This window comes from Sphaerodactylus townsendi, linkage group LG11 (assembly GCF_021028975.2).
Source record: "Sphaerodactylus townsendi isolate TG3544 linkage group LG11, MPM_Stown_v2.3, whole genome shotgun sequence".
In the NCBI taxonomy this organism is placed as follows: domain Eukaryota; kingdom Metazoa; phylum Chordata; class Lepidosauria; order Squamata; family Sphaerodactylidae; genus Sphaerodactylus; species Sphaerodactylus townsendi.
In genome coordinates this window covers 38,051,138-38,067,827 of record NC_059435.1, presented here as the reverse complement: position 1 = coordinate 38,067,827, position 16,690 = coordinate 38,051,138, and the positions used below count along the sequence as shown (strand labels likewise).

The 16,690-nt window shown below is 45.4% G+C and overlaps 1 protein-coding gene across 2 annotated transcripts in view; it reads right to left on the bottom strand.

Moving 5' to 3' along the window:
- Positions 1–16,690, bottom strand: part of TBC1D5 (TBC1 domain family member 5) — a 336,693-nt gene that overhangs the window by 78,697 nt on the left and 241,306 nt on the right. The window lies entirely within an intron of this gene.

The following is a 16,690-nucleotide window of genomic DNA, read 5'->3' as shown; positions in this document are numbered from 1 at the left end:
TGGTTAATTTTGACAACATTCTGTGCAAGGTGTTTACCCAATTGTGGAAAATTACCCCTCAGTGACTAGCCTACAGCAAATGATTACCATTCAGTGTCACAAACATTACTTAGACTCTGCAGGGAGCCTATCACTTTTAGCAGCAGTGGCTCCCACCCTCAAACCTATCCACCGTTCACATTTCACAAACAGGTTTGGAGTCAGAGCTCAGCTGCGTTGCAAGTGAGTTAACTTGGCTTATAATTCAGGAGGATGGATAAAACTAATACTCTTTAAGAGGGAAAAGAAACATAACATAATAGGATTTGTTATTAGTCTTTTATCAGGAATCTCCTTTTCTTCTTTACCACTTCATTATGCAGCTTTAATCGTAAGTTTAGTCTGCTAAAACCAAAGTCATTCCTTTCCCCCCTGCTTTTACATTTTCTCATGGGAATATTAAGTCTTAGTCCCTAGAGGTATTCTGTTTCACAGATGCACGAAGCTGAAGAAGTGGACTGCTTTAGCAACCATAATGCTGCCATTAATGATCTGAACCTCTCTGACACAATGGGTGTAAGCAATTCACACCATTGTAAATAGATATATACTAACTGCTATCTGTTCTTTTCCAGCAACATTCTCATTTTAACATCCATAAACCAAGGACCCTATTGTCTCTGAACTATGTTACCATATGGTTTGACTTCAGTGAGCTTTGCCTTCATAAAAAGGGATGCTTTAAGGAATTAAGTTCTATGTTGGAGTGTTTTCTTACTAATTAACACACTTTTATTGCTCTTTCAAATATTTAGAGTGAATCTAAGTTTCATTTAATGATACTATTGGACAAGAAGAGTCCTTTTCTTTTCAGATGGCTGTCTATAGTTTAATTATAGTCCTGTCCTGTTAATTTCTGCTTCACATCTGCTACACCTGCAGACCACAACGCTCACGATGATGTATCCTTTTATCACAGGCAGTAACACAATAATTCATATTTTACCATATTTTATCACACCAACATAGCAATTGAAACCAACCAAAAATACAGAAAGGAAATTTTAATGCGAACAGTATGAAAGGTACAACAAACTCTTTGCTAAAATGCACAACCCCCTGTTCTGCACATGATTTCTGTATAATTAGACCATAATCCCTAGACAATCTATAATGACTACTTACAGACATGGGTTTTAATAATGACCCACAACAGAGAGAAACTAATGCTCTGGAAACTTTGAACTATAGGAGTAACATATTTTTACAACTTTTAAACTTGAACTATTGAGAAATACCTCTTCCTGAGACCCTCAAGGGCTTCTGTTAGAGTAGAGAATACAGGGTTAGATGGATTAGTAGTGTGACTAAGGATAAGACAACTTCATATCTTTATTTTATTTTGGTTTTTGTGTTGGAGAAGGAGAAAGTACTGGCAACCTTGTAGCTGCTTAGTTGTATACTGTCAACCTGTGGAATGATCACTCCCAGTTACATTCTTTCTTCTTATATGCCCCAGTTTGATATCAGTTCTATGTCTCAATGTTCCAAGCCAATAATGGAAGCAGAGAGGCAAGAGGTCAAAATAAGTGAGCTTTAATTGGAGGGCTGTGCTACCTCCTTCTTTGGCTCCTCCTGAGTTAAGTGATGATATGGAGCACACTTTCTGTCTTTATAGGAAATTTCCTGGGAAACAGAATATATCAAAAGGGGCAATCTTGTAAATACCTCTGTGTTCTTCAGAGAATTCTTGTGTTCTTCACAGAATTTCAAAATAATAGATCACAAGAGGTTAATTTACATGACACAAATCACAACATCTTAGGATAGATAGGATCTTTGGACTTTGATATGGGAGAGGCATCGTTCCCAGAAGGGGGATTCTTTTCCTTGCCAAATGTTTCTCACCCTAAGATCACAAGGTTAGCTGCTTTGTATCCGACAGGTAATATATATATTTTCTTGTTTTCTAGCATTTAATACAATACCTACCTAAACAGGACAGAATTGTACTGGGCAATGCTTATTCATTTAGGAATAATAATATTTCCTTGCTAAGACATAGCATTTCTAGTACATGGTTTCATAGATGACTGTATAGTATCAAACACGTTCCTGGGATATGTATTTTACCAATCAGATGATATGTAAGGATACAACAAAAACTGGTTCTCAGATACAATCACTTGGGTTTCAAAGGGAGCTATCTTTATTGTTCCAGGAAAAGGGTCCTTTGAGAGAAAAAAGGAAAAACCGATGGCTTTGATATGCTGGCCTTTTAAGTCAAAGAAGTTCTTTTCCCACATTCTGTTAGTGATTTTGCATTTTACAATGGGACTGTGGAAAAATCTTGTTTGTTATCTCTGTTTACAAAATTCAGCAAGCAATCGGGTAGCTTGCTGGGATGTGATTAAAGAATTTGTTCCCTTGTGAAAGAAGGAAGTATCTTTGGTTCAATACATTTTTAACAATATAGAGTTAAAGCTTTGTAAAGAAAGTGCCTTTCTGCTAGTACTACTGTCAGTAAGGCTACTATGAAATGAATTCTGCTAATGGTCACTCTTTAAGTATATTAGCTAATGATTAGGGTGATCTTGACCACATTTATTTTTCTGGCCTGACACAACATTTCTTATGGAACCTTTTCTGTTTGCTGGATTATAGGTGAGCTGAAGGTAGTAAAATGTGTTGGCCACAACAGCTGGAGCAGGAGTGGAAAAAAGACTAGGGCCCCTTCCGCACACGCAAAATAATGCATTTTCAAACCACTTTCACAACTGTTTGCAAGTGGATTTTGCCATTCCGCACAGCTTCAAAGAGCACTGAAAGCAGTTTGAAAGTGCATTATTCTGCATGTGCGGAATGAGCCTAGGGGCATGTCCAGCCAAAACAGATGACAGCACACCCAGATGCCTACTCTGTGACTGATATTGACAAAGAGCTCTTCTTTGTCTCACTTTAACTGTGTACTTCAGAGGAAGTACCAACATCCAGCTGAACTTTTCCAGATGGTGAGAAGGTTTCATAATTTGATTCTTAATAATATAAGTTCTGAAAATATGGTAGCTTGGTGTAGCTTATTTGCAAGGGATTTTGTGGCTGAAATCCCCGGCAAAGCCAAACCTAACAAAAAGAAAACTATACAAGGCTACAACAACAAAAATCACAGTTGTGTACACAAATATATAAAGTGCAAAAGTGCTGTATGTTTTTAATACTTCTAGGCAAGCGTGTCTGAAAACATTTGACTCAAGCATCTCCAAAAGTGCTCCATAAACATTTAAGTATTCTGTGCAATTCTCACATAAAGTCCTCTAGGAGAGAGAGTCACAATGACACAATGTCCACTATTCAACAACAATCCATAATGCTGAATTCAAATATGAGCTTTCTGGTTTTATGCCTGTTTTGTGGAACAAAACCACTTCATCAGCATGTATGTTCCCTCTGGTCTGTGTTGTTTAGGGGACACTATTCTTCTGTATACGTCACAAGAAAAGCACAAACAATAACATATAGATGGCTTTATCATTACACCACTTGTTAAAGTTATATCTGTAAGTAATAAATCATTAAAAAATTTAAAATGAATGTATGTATTTAAAAATTACAATAAATATGCATAATACAAACGATAAAAGTGTCTCCAAAATATAAAAGTTAAGAGCAATAGTTACAAACACTTTAATTCAGATCATGAACGGAAGATTCTTGTCACCCTGGGACATGGACAATATACCACACTAAACTTTCCCTTCTCACTTAGACACAGTGTGAAACAGACTTTTATCTGTGATACACCTCTGAAGATGCCAGCCACAGATGCAGGCGAAACTTTAGGAACAAAATCCACCAGACCACGGCCACACAGCCCAGAAAACCCACCAGAACCAACTGGAAGATTCTTGTGTTTATCATAAATCTCATCTAAGCCAGGCTAAGGCTGATTTTGTGTAGTCTCTTCCTTGCTAGGATACTACACACTAGACTCTCAAACTTATGCAAGTTAATTCATGGCAGCTGGTTGTTTGCAAACACTCTTCTTTGCTGTTGAGGGGCAAGGCAATGCAGGGCTGCCAAGTGCACACTGCACCTCCTACCTTGAAGGTTGGCATGCAGCCTTCTTCTGTGCCATTCATGGGGAGCTGAGGATGCAAAGGGAACATAAGCCCTGTGGCTTGCCTGGTGGCAGGAGGCTGAGTTGCTTCTGAGTTGGTCCCTGGCTGGGGCTCAAGGTCTTCTTCCACAGCCACTGTGATGGTTTCAAGTTGAAGCCTCGGTCTGACCCCACAAGGGCCATCTTCTCCTGAAGCTCCATTGCTGCTGGCTGGGAGTACAGCACAATACTGCTGAAATGGACCCCTTCACTTTCTCAACTCACTGTGGCAGTGAAACTACTCTCTGACCTGCCATTAGATTTTTCCTGCCTTTTTCTCTTCAGGAACTGAGAGGTTTAAGAAATGGTAGCAACTGGTGAAACTGAAGCACTTTCCCTCAGCCCTGTTACTGACCCAGATGGTGAAGGATGCTCATTATTATAACCTTTCTAGGCAAACCTCTTAATAAGGCACACAAAATAACAGTTAGGCAGATTTTAAACATAAACAGAATTAAAGTTTATTGAACAGAGAGAGGAAGGGAATGGAGATAGATAACTTGGAGGAAAGAAAAGAATAGGGCAGAAGAAATAGATTTACAAAATAGCTTTGGCAGAGAAATTCAAGTATTTGGTTTAGGCACTTAATAAGTTTGTTCAGTTTCACACTTAGCTTAAACGTTATATTGCTGTTTCAACATATGATGGTCTGGATAATAGATGACACACTCAGGGTCTAATTCAGGCCGGAAACTCACACATTACCCTCACAAACCGCACTGTGTTAGAAAACCCTAAAATAAAACATAAATAACTCTCTCAGGAGAAAATAAAGCAAACCCCCAAATATGTGGAGTTCTGGCTTCAGGAATTATTTTCCTCTCTCTCTGGAATATATATTCCTCCCTGGTTATATATATATGGATACTTCAGCTTGGGTTCCTCAATAACCCTCCACCAGTTCACTTGGTCTAAGTATTACTTTGCTTTCACACACAGCACACAAGCTGTCACACAGAAGAACAAGCCAGTTTTCCACACAGATTGTAAGTACTCTCCTCAGATATGATATGTTTTAAAGTGCAGTTAAGGCAGACAGCTTTTAATTCCAGGAACTCCAAAATCCACAAGACCCTCAAAAAGTTCTTCACATGGAAATATCCTTCTCCCTTTGGACATTAGCAAGTTTTTAACCAATCAGAGTACAGGATGCCAGAATCAATCAGGTGGCTTCTCTTGTTCCTAAGGCCTTCTATGCCTCATTCTGAATGTGAATAATGCCTCTTACAGACCTGCACTTTTAAATTAACTTTTCCTCTGCAGTTCATCACAGTCACTGTCTGGCTCCGTATCAGATGAGCCTCTGAAGTATCTAGAAGCGTATTAGTCGATTCTGTGCAGTCTGCCTGAGCCTGCGCAGTCCCCATGTGGTATTCAAGGTGGGGTTGAGTGAGTTCTGAAGAACTGTGACCTAGCAGAATTCATATGTAGGAGCAGGGAAACAAATCCAGTTCATCTGGCAAGAGTCCACTGCTCCTGTGGAGTAGTAGGGAATCAAACCCAGTTCTCCAGAATAGAGTCCACCACTCTTAACCAGTACACCACACTGGCTCTTTAACGTAATCACTGATTCCATGAAGGATATCAAATTATATTATTACATATGTCCCCACTAGGCCTCTGCGTTCAGCAGAGGCCAATCTGCTGGTAGTCCCTGGCCCCTCTATGATGCGGCTGGCCTCCACGCGGGCCAGGACCTTTACAGCCCTGGCCCCTGCCTGGTGGAACACTCTTCCTCCAACTGTCCGGGCCCTGCGGGATCTTGGTGAGTTCCGCAGGGCCTGCAAGACGGAGTGGTTCCGCCGGGCTTTTGGAGTGCCCAGCCGCTGATGGGTGCCCCCGCCTCCCCCCTTTGGGCCCACTACCATCTATGGGCCACTTTTCTTCTCCCTTTGGGAGAGTTTAGTTTAGTAGGAATTGTTACGGGCACTGCTGTCTGTTGTTTATTAACTGCTGCATTTTAACTAAATTATTTATAGCTTATTCTGTACCTGTTATTTTAATGTTGTTCACCGCCCAGAGCCCTTCGGGGGTTGGGCGGTCTATAAGACCAAAAAATAAAAAAATAAAAAATTTTTTACAGAAGGAGAAATTGAGGTAGTCACGGATGTATCCTCTGTGTTTTAGATCCCCCCCCCCCCCGGTAAACATATATAGATAGAAATAGTTTTGTCTATCCTACTTTGGGGAAAGAGGGAGTCTTCAGGATTTGAACGTTGCTTGGGACAAAACCACTACGCAGGTAGGCGAAATAGGGAGGTTAAGTAATGAGATTTAGAAATATTAAATAACATACAGCTGTTGCTGAATACCTTAATTTATATAATTTCAGAAGTTACTTGGGTCCACAAAATATTTAGCAGTTAAACTTTTGTTTCAGAGGTGAAAATTGGCCTATTTTCACTTAAAAGGTTTTCCTATTGTAAAAGTAAAGTCCTTTCAAAAACTAAATATCATTAGCCAGTTTCTCTCAGAAAATAGTCTCTAAGTCAACTTCAGTCTTCTAATACTCTGCCAGCCAGCTGTATCATAAAAAAGAGCCTCTGGTCCTTTTTGCACAGCAAATAATGATTGGGTTGCAGCTGGGCTAAATGAACCCAGCATAGCCTGGGGCCCTTCACATGGCTTGCTGTCCCGGGGACAGCCAGCGCATTGACCGGGGCACGCGCCTTCGCACAGAGGCACATTTTTTCTTAAAACTTTCTTTCCACTGGTGCACAGCTCTACAGGCAGGCTTCCCCAGAGCTTGCTGAAGGCAGAAGGCCCTGTGTGGCTCCACAAATGGGAGCCGAAAAGTAAGGGAAACCCCCCCCCCAGCTGCATAATGCACCTTGCAGCCGCAGCCGTTCACTCAGTTGTAAGGAATTCCATAGAGCAGAAATAAAAGGCTTTGTTGGTTGAAAGACCGTTTATTCAGACATCTTAGAAAGCTCACGTACACGGCGTGGCAGGAATGAAGTCTTCCCGCCAGACCCACAGGTTATAACTTTCTCCGTTCCATCCCCCTCCCGGTTTCCCCCGTCCCATTCTCATGGGAACGGCATGCTCATCTCTCTCCGTGAGATAAGGCCTCTGCCAGAGAAATCGCAGCCGATTCTGGCCCCATTGCGAGCCCAGGAATCTACTCAGAAGGCCAAAGCGGCTGTGCTGAGAATCAACACCATTGAAACCTTTACACTCTGCTTCCCCTAAGAAACACTTCTCCCTGGTTTGTGTGGGAAGATGCGATGGAAAAGCAGAAATAATGAGGCGTTAATAGTTTCTGAATACACCCATTGATTATAACCAGCGGAATACCCCACACAGGAAACCAGATATTGCAAGCGTTTGCAGTTAAAGCGAGAGTCGAGGATGGCGTCAATTTCATAATGCTTGTGGCCATCAATTATAGTGGGGAATCTCGGAGGGTCGTGCCAGGCATCGGAAGCGGGAGCCTCCTTGAGTAAACTGGAATGAAAGACAGGATGGATATTACTTAAAGAATTAGGCAGATCTAACCGGGCAGTAACATCATTAATCACTTTCGTAATTCCTAAAAGGTCCCATGAATTTTGCCCAGTTTTGAAAATTTATGCACGTCTCTGAGGTTTTAGTAGACAAGTAAACCCAAGCCCCAACACGCATAAAGGAAGTCAGTCCGATGTTTATCCGCCGGAACTTTTGGGAATCTTTAGCTTGCTGTAAAGCAGTCTGAACCGTTTTCCACCCCTCAGCCAGAGATGAAATCCACTGCTGGAATTCTGGAGGATGCAGCGCCTCCGGTAGTTGGGGCAACGGTGGGAAGGAGCTGACCAGACACAATCTCAAAGGGGTTTTGCGTACTGCTATGAACGGCATTGTTATAGGCATATTCCGCAAACAGAATTAAATCGCACCAGTTGTCTTGGTGATAGTTGGTGTAACAACGTAAATACTGTTCAAGAGTTCTGTTCATCCTTTCTGACTCACCGTCACTTTGAACGTGGTAGGGCGGCAACCGGGGTAGCCCCCAACAGACCCAGGAAAGCTTTCCAAAATTTTGAAATGAATTGGGGCCCGCGGTCGGACACCACCTTCCTGGGGGAGGAGTGTAGACGGTATATATGTTGAATGAACAACCGCGCCAATTTGGGAGCGGAAGGAATGGAGGTGCAGGGGATGAAATGGGCTTGTTTGGAAAACAGGTCCACCACCACCCACAAGACTGTGTTTCCCTGGCTCTCCGGTAAATCCGTAATAAAATCCATTGAGATGACTTCCTAGGGGCGGGAGGCGACTGGGAGAGGTTTTAACAGTCCATGGGGCTCCCCGGGATGGATTTGGCCGCGGCACAAACAGAGCACCCCATGATATAAGCCTCAATGTCTTTGCGCATGGCGCGCCACCAGAATTGACGGCGGGCTAAGTGCAGTGTCTTGAGAAAGCCAAAATGTCCAGCTGCGCGGGCATCATGGCGAGGCTTCGAGAACCTGCTTAGCGAAGGGGGGCACGTACCAACAATTTCCCCGCTTCCAAACACCGTTCACTAAGCGCAGCTGGGAGTCACCTTCCTCCGCCGGCAGCTCATGAAGACCCGCCTCCTCGAGTTCCCGCAGGAAGGGGGAGACAAGGCTGGGAACGGGCGTTGGAGGAGGAGAGGATGTCTGGGATCGAGTGACGGCCAACCCCAGTTGGGAGGGGGAGAGGACAGTGCGCGGGATGTCTCGTAAGGCAGCTCCACAGGAAGGCGCGACAAAGCGCATCAGCCAGTTTGTTGGTTTTTCCGGGAAAAATGGACGGTGAAGGAAAAACGGAAAAGAAATCGGCCCAACGTAGTTGTTTTGCAGACATTTTGAGGGGGGTAGAGAGAGCAGCTAAGTTCTTGTGATCTGACCAAACCTGGAAGGGGTGTTTAGCCCCCTCAAGCCAGTGACGCCAAATGGAAAGCGCTGCCTTGATGGCAGCAGTCTCTTTATCCCCTACGGTCCAGTTGAGCTCTGCGCGGAGAATTTTTTGGATAAATAAGCACACGGAACAAGCCTACCATTTTTATTTCTCTGCAATAGGGCTGCGCCAAGCGCCTTGTCCGAAGCATCCACGTGAACCACGAAGGGAAGGTCTGGATCCGGGTGCTTTAAGACCGGCTTTCGGTAGTGAAAGCCGATTTCAAAAGCTGGAAGGCTGTTTGACATTCTTGAGACCAAGGGAGGGGAGCCCCGGGCTTGGCAGCTTGTGAGTCTTTACCTTTAGTGCGTAATAGGTCTGTGAGTGGAAGGGTCGAATTCAGCAAAGCGGGGTATAAAGTCCGCGATAAAAATTAGCAAACCCTAGGAAAGATTGTAGCTCTTTCCGGTTGGTGGGAAACTGGCCATTGCTGGACTGCTTCAACCTTTTGCAGGATCCATTTTTAAACCTTCGGATGAGATCCTGTAGCCCAAATAGTCTATGGAGGGTTGATGAAAGCAGCACTTAGACAGTTTTGCGAAGAGGAGTTGTCGAGCAAGCGTTGTAATACTTGAACCAAAGCCTCATGCTCCTCCACGGTTTGTGAGTAAATTAAAACATCATCTAAGTACACAACTACTCCTTTATATAATAAATCATGCAGAACTTCATTTATGAGAGCCATGAAAGCGCCGGGTGCCCCAGCTAACCCGAATGGCATAATTAATTATTCATATTGTCGAATTTAGTGTTAAATGCTGTCAAATGCTCGTAGCCTTCTGCAATTCTGACTCTGTAGTATGCTTCTCTCAAATCCAACTTAGTAAAAATCCGTCCCTTGCCCAACGCATCCCACAGATCGTTGATTAAGGGCAAGGGTATTTATTGGACATGGAAACAGCATTTAATCCTCGGTAATCAGTACAAAGTCTTAAAGACCCGTCCTTTTTCTTTACAACTAGGACAGGAGCTGGCGTGCGTATGTTTGGTAGCCCGTCGTATGAATCATGAGCAAGGTTTTTTTATCTAAGAAGGCACGGAGTTCTTTCTCCTCGTTGGGGCTCATGCGATAAATTCTACCCTTTGGTAGTTGAGCCCCGGGCTGTAGTATGATTTTGCAGTCAGTGTCTCTATGGGGGGGTAATTGATCACATTCCTGTTCTTGAAACACTCTGGCTAAGTCCTGGTAAGCTGGAGGAATGTCTGTGGAATTGAGAGCCATTGGGGTGTGCGCGGCTGAAGGAACCAAGGGCTTTATCTCATTGGATGGGGGTTCTCCCTCAATTCATATGCTCTCCACAGGATCAGTGAATTCTAGAATCCGTTCCTTCCAAATAATATTTGGTTCATGTAGCAATAACCATGGCATGCCCAGGACAATGGAATGTTTGGCCACCGGAGCAAGTATGAAACTAATCTTCTCCCAATGGTCAGCGCCGGAAGGAGGACAGGTTGCGTTTTGAATCGAGCGGGCCCTCGGCTCCGAGTGGGCTACCCGTCCATTTGTGTGAACGGTATGGGCTTTGCTAGAGGAACTCGGTCTAAACCGAGCTCTTCAGCCACTTGGGGCCGCATTAAGCAATGGGGCAACCAGAATCTGAGGGCCGAGGCTAAAATCGTGTATGCTTAGCAGGGTTGGCCAGAATCGCTTGAACAGTAATGGGGCTGCCTTCACTCACACGCATCTGGAGTAGGATCCACATCCATGGGCCCGATGAGAGGCAAACTGCCACTTCCCCCTCCTCGGTGTCACCCTCGGTAACCGCTTTAGAATGAGAACCCGTTGGAGGAGGGCCGGATCTCCGTGGTGGCTTGGCAGAGGTGGCAGCGTGGGGTCGGTGCGGTGGGCTTCTGTTTTTTCGGGCAGTTGGCAGCCAGATGACCGGGACCCCCGCAATAAAGGCACAATCCTAAACGTCGACGGCGTTCAGAGGTGGTTTCGGTAGAGGCGGCTGGGCTTGGCTTGCGAGTTGTAGAGGTGGTGCGTGGTGGCGGGTTTGGCGCGGTCGCCCCCCCAAGCGGCGTAGTCCAAACGAGCCGCTACTTGCGATCCCAAAGTCGATCCACTCAGCGATAGTGCGCGGGCTACGGATGAGAAACACCATCTCTCGAAGTTTTACGTCGATGGCATCAGAGAAGTATTCACATTTCATGCGTTCAGGCCACTCCGGAGGAAGTCGAGGCAACGCTGCCCGGAACTCCACGAGCAAATTCGGCAAAAGAGCGGTTGCCCTGTTGAATAGATTTTATGAATGTACGGATGGCTTCATTTTCAGCGTCTGGATCTTGGAAGCGGGCTCTTAGGGCTTGAAGAAATGCAGCCACTGTCGCGGTATCATCTGCCTGCAGCTCAAAAAGGGTCACAAACCAGTCAGCCGCCACCCCGTCCAGGACAGACCCGATGTCCCGTATTTTTTCACGTTCAGATCGATATAAGTCATCATATTCCTCCATATGTGCATCGAGTTGCAAGATGAAGTAGGGGAGTTTAGAAGCGGTCCCATCGAAGCGGGCGGGGATCGGGGGCCTGTAGTATGCTCGCTCCACGGCCCTTGGAACCCGCTGGGGCTCACCGGTTGCACAGGTTGGAAGCGGTGGAGCAGGAGGAGCAGGAGTCCGGGGAGGCAGGGGCCTGGTGCCGCTGGTTCCCGTTGAGTAGCAGGACCTTGGAAGGCGGCAGGAGCGCGAGTAGCAGGACCCAGAAGCGTCGCCCGATAGAGGCGGGGCAATGGTGTCGGGCTACCGGGTAACGATGTAGGCGCCAACTCGAGTCATCCTGTCCCGCTGCTTCTTCAGCTCCTGTTCTAAGGCAGCTAACTCCCTCTCTTTGCGAGTCAAGGCATCTTGATGCGCGTGCAAAGCTGCCTTCTCCCGCTCCAGTTTGTCAAGTTCGATCCCGTTGAATAGCTGCAGTCAGTTCACCTTGCGTCCGGATGGCGGTAATACCGTCGCGTTGGCGTTCGAGGTCCATCCTAGAGTGGTCTAGGACCTTGTTGGGGATCGATAAATCTTGCATGTATTGCCGTTGCAACGGGTCTTTGGCTCGGTCCAATTTATGTTGGGCGTCTTTGCGCTGTTGTTCCGCGATCTTTTTGCAGGTTTTCACGCTCCTTTTGCAGCTGTTCTCGTTCCTCCTCCCATAGCTGGCGTTCACGGGCCCACGCTTCTTGGGCATCTAGCAGTCGGGCCACTTCCTCGTCCCAATTTTCTTTGGGCCGGAGGGGAAATAAATCCGGATGGGGAGGCAGACTTTCCTCGGATTCCTCCTCATCGGAAAGTAGCACCTCCAGTCCACCGCTGGGCGCTATGGCGCATCAGCTACCCTACGTCCGGGATCTGATGGGCCAGATTGGAGTTGTCGGCACGCGAGCCTTCAATCATCGAACCCGATCTCGACAAAGGACCGGTGTTAACTGCAGTTTTAGGACGGGCTCCGGTGCTATGCCACTGAGGATTCTTGGGAGCATCATCGAAATAAGAGTCCAGGAATCGTTCTATTGATTCCTGGGTTGCCGCATGAAAAGTGGTCAGGCCCCTCTCCTCCGAGACAGAAGGAGTGCATCTGAGGTTTGTAATCCACACGAAAACGGGTAGAGATCCGCTCCACAGGCGCGCGATCCATAGCCAGCGCCCCAAGCGTCTCATGCCACTCCGCTTGATCGCTTCGGCCGTCCCTCATCCCAGCGAAGTAAGGGAAGACTCGTGTCGAGGCTGCAGGGCGGGAGAGAGTTACCAGCGAGACCTGTTCCCCCGCTGGTTTCTCCAAGTCAGGAAGGGAAGGCTCGGAACCCTCTATGGGGGCTACCGAGCCTTCCTCAGTTTCAGGAATATTCAACCTCTGCATGCCGGAACACCAGAGGTCCACTGATTTGTAGAAGTAAATGAGGATTAAGATTCCTGCCACAATGTAAGGAATTCCATAGAGCAGAAATAAAAGGCTTTGTTGGTTGAAAGACCGTTTATTCAGACATCTTAGAAAGCTCCGCATTACCGTGGCAGGAATGAAGTCTTCCCGCCAGACCCACAGGTTATAACTTTCTCCGTTCCATCCCTCGGTTTCCCCGTCCATTCTCATAGGAGCGAAAATGCTCCTCTCCGTGAGATAAGGCCTCTGCCAGAGAAATCGCAGCCGATTCTGGCCCATCGCCCGAGCCCAGGAATCTACTCAAGGCCAAGCGGCTGTGCTGAGAATCAACACCATTGAAACCTTTACAGCTGCAAGGTGCGTTAAAACAAAAGAATCGCACACCTCGCGATTCTTGAATAACCCGGGTTGGGAGGGGGAACGCGGAGTGGATCCGCATTAGGATCGGGATCTGTGCGAAGTTCTCCCCCAACCCGGGTTTTAACTGGTATTATCCCAATTTAATTGGCCTGTGCAGAAAGGGCCTCTGAGACTGAGAAAGTCTTCTAAGAAAGAATGATCAGCCCATTCTAAGCACAAACATTCACTGATTTAGGCTGCTTGTGTTCAAAACAGACTCTGAGATATGCTCTCTCCAACTAGAGATGCAACTAGAGATGCAAACTCTCTCTGATCTGACAGTGTAATAGCTTTTGCTCTCTCACTGTCCCCCTCCCCCCAATTTGGCTTCCTCAGTTATCCATGGGCACTAATTGAGTGTTAGCTGATCTGCACACACACCAAACAGGCATAAAGCCTCTGTCCATCTATCAAACATGCCTAGACAGTTTTCTGGGGGCCTTTTCCACTGCTATTGCTGTTTGCTGTTTCCCAAACTGTAACCTAGCCCTGAATTATTTATTGGAGGTGCACATGTGCTGTCAAGTCACAGCCAAGTTATGGTAACCCCATCAGGTTTTCAAGACTAGAGAAATTCAGAGGTGGTTTGGCATTGCCTACCTCTGTCTGGGCTGAAAACATTTTGAGAGAACTATGATTTGCCCAAAGTCACTTGCTGTTTGATTGAATGATTTTTTAAATTTTGTAATCCAACTTAAATCTCAATTAAAAAGGCATATTATAAATGAATGAAATTAATAACTGATTTGACCTGTAAAGCTAGGGCATTGCCATTACTAGTTAGATGACAATTTACAGGTTCAGTGTAGGTCATTAATTCAATCCATTTGTTGTGTATGTGACTTCATTCCAGGGAGTTGGGGCAACATATGCAGCTCAGTGCTTCAACTCTTTTTCTGATGCCTGCCAAACATACTCAGAAATTGGAGAATGCTTCGCCTACACCACCTCAGGTGCTATGTCATTAGCTGACTTGCCTATTTCCCCATAGGAATACCAAGATGCCATCCAATACAGATTTTTCTTGCCACGCTGGGCAAAGTAATATTCTAGAGTATAGCACAGCTCCATTCACTAATTTCTAATACTTTTTCAGCTACTTTGAACAGCTTTTGGCCTCATGGAATCTTTCCACCGCTGCATCAAAATCAATTTCTTGAACAAAATCAATTTCTTGCAACATACAGACTGTATCCCTTATTCTACTTGATATCCTATCACAGTGGTGGCGAACCTTTGGCACTCCAGATGTTATGGACTACAATTCCCATCAGCCCCTGCCAGCATGGCCAATTGGCCATGCTGGCAGGGGCTGATGGGAATTGTAGTCCATAACATCTGGAGTGCCAAAGGTTCGCCACCACTGTCCTATCAGTTTCAAAGTCAGGGAGCTTTCTAAACTATTTGCAGGATACGGTGGTAGTCGGAAAAGGGTGTGATTTCATGATATGTGTTCATGAACATGAAAATAGAAGCTGACACTTAATATCTGATAATCAGAAGTAGGGGCTACTACTGCCACTCTCATCAACTGAACTTTTATTTATTAGTTGTACAACAAAGAAGTGGGACAGAATTGATAGAGATCCCAGACTTGTATCCAGTTTTCTCTTTTCTCCTTAGAGTATTTACTGTGACTAAATGTTATGCCTGTACCAGCCCCAAGTGTTGACATGAAAAGTTGTTTTACCTGCCCTACAAAGGTTACATAAAATCTTAGAGGATTTTGAAACAGATAATACATACTAAACACACTGATATACTTCACAGTCTCATCTTCTTTGTAAAAGTTCCTTTGAATCATTTGTTATAATACAGCTCTATTAAAGGTAAAGGTAGTCTGACACATGGGGTGACGTCACATCACAACATTTACTAGGCAGACTATGTTAATGGGCTAGTTGGCCACAAAAGAAGATGCATTTGTATCAGCAGTTGTGGATCTTGCCCATCTGCAGGGTTGTGCTCTCAGAAGGTCTATCTCAGATGAGGAAAGCTATTATGGTGGGGTACAGCAGGCAGATGCGTAGCGACATCTGGGGCGGCTTGTCCTGGGAGCCGCCACTGCCATCACGTGTTGGGGACGGGGTGGAGTGGGGGGAGGTGCAAGGGCAGCTCATGTCACTGGTGCAGTTCCCCCTCCCTTTGTCACTGATAGCAGGAAAGGCAGGTCGGCAGATACGAGAGCTCATTAAAGGTGGTAAGCACAAAGTCCTTTAAGATCTTTTCCCTTCCAACCAGCAGTTCCTCTACCTTGTTGGGATTATTTCAATTATATCATTCCTAGCAATTTGAACACAGCAGCCAGGCAGTAGCTCAAGACCTGTATTGCATCACCAGGAGATTTGGATAGAGAAAAATAGAGCTGGGGGTCAACAGTACATTGATGATATTCAGTTCCAAAATTTCTCTTAAAGATTTTTACATTGGGATTGAATTTATGTATTTATTTAGAGCATTTCTAAGCCAAGTCTTTAGATACTTGCTGCAGGAGGCTAAAAGTTAGAAACCGCAGTATTAAAGTCATCAAAATAGCGCAAGGGTTAGGCCTGCATTCTGTGAAACCCCACAGAACAAGTTCCATACAGCTAACAACAGGTTTTCAAAGGCAACCCCTTAAGCCTGATCCATAAGGAACAATCTAGACCAATCTAACCACAGGTAGCTGATATTCCATCCTTCTCACCCCCTATGTCCCCATTCGGCCTCTGCGCTCTGCAGAGGTCAATTTGCTGGCGGTCCCTGGACCTTCTATGATGCGGCTGGGTTCCACCCGAGCCAGAGCCTTTAGTGCTTTGGCCCCAACCTGGTGGAACACTCTGCCTCTGACTATCTGGGCCCTGTGGGACCTTGAGCAGTTCCGCAGGGCCTGCAAAACCGAGTTGTTCCACAATCTTTGGGGGAGACAACCACTGATGGATGTCATCCCCTACATTGTTGGGGATTATTTAATTTTTACTGCTCTCGGGACACAGATTGTTGCCATCTGATGGTTGTGTTTTTAGGCTTGTGGTTTACATAGTTTTTAAAATGTAATGTATTTTAACTGAACACTGTCCAGAGTCCTTCAGGGGTGGGCAGTTTAGCAAATCCAAACAAACAAACAAAGTTTGTCACATTCTGAACCTGTTGCAAAACCATTTTCATGAGCAGTCACACATAATACACAGCATCAATACTGACTGCAGGTAGGTCCTTGTCCTCCAGGCCACATCTGGCAAGTGAAGGCCACATCTGGCAAGTGAAATGGAGCACACAAACAGAGCTTTTGGCTATTGCCTTGACTTTAGCATACACAGGCAAAGGAGTATGAAGAAAAACCCCCACATTCTGAAGTTGCTACTGAATACCTTCTACCCATGCTACTTCATTTTCCCATCCCCTTTGCA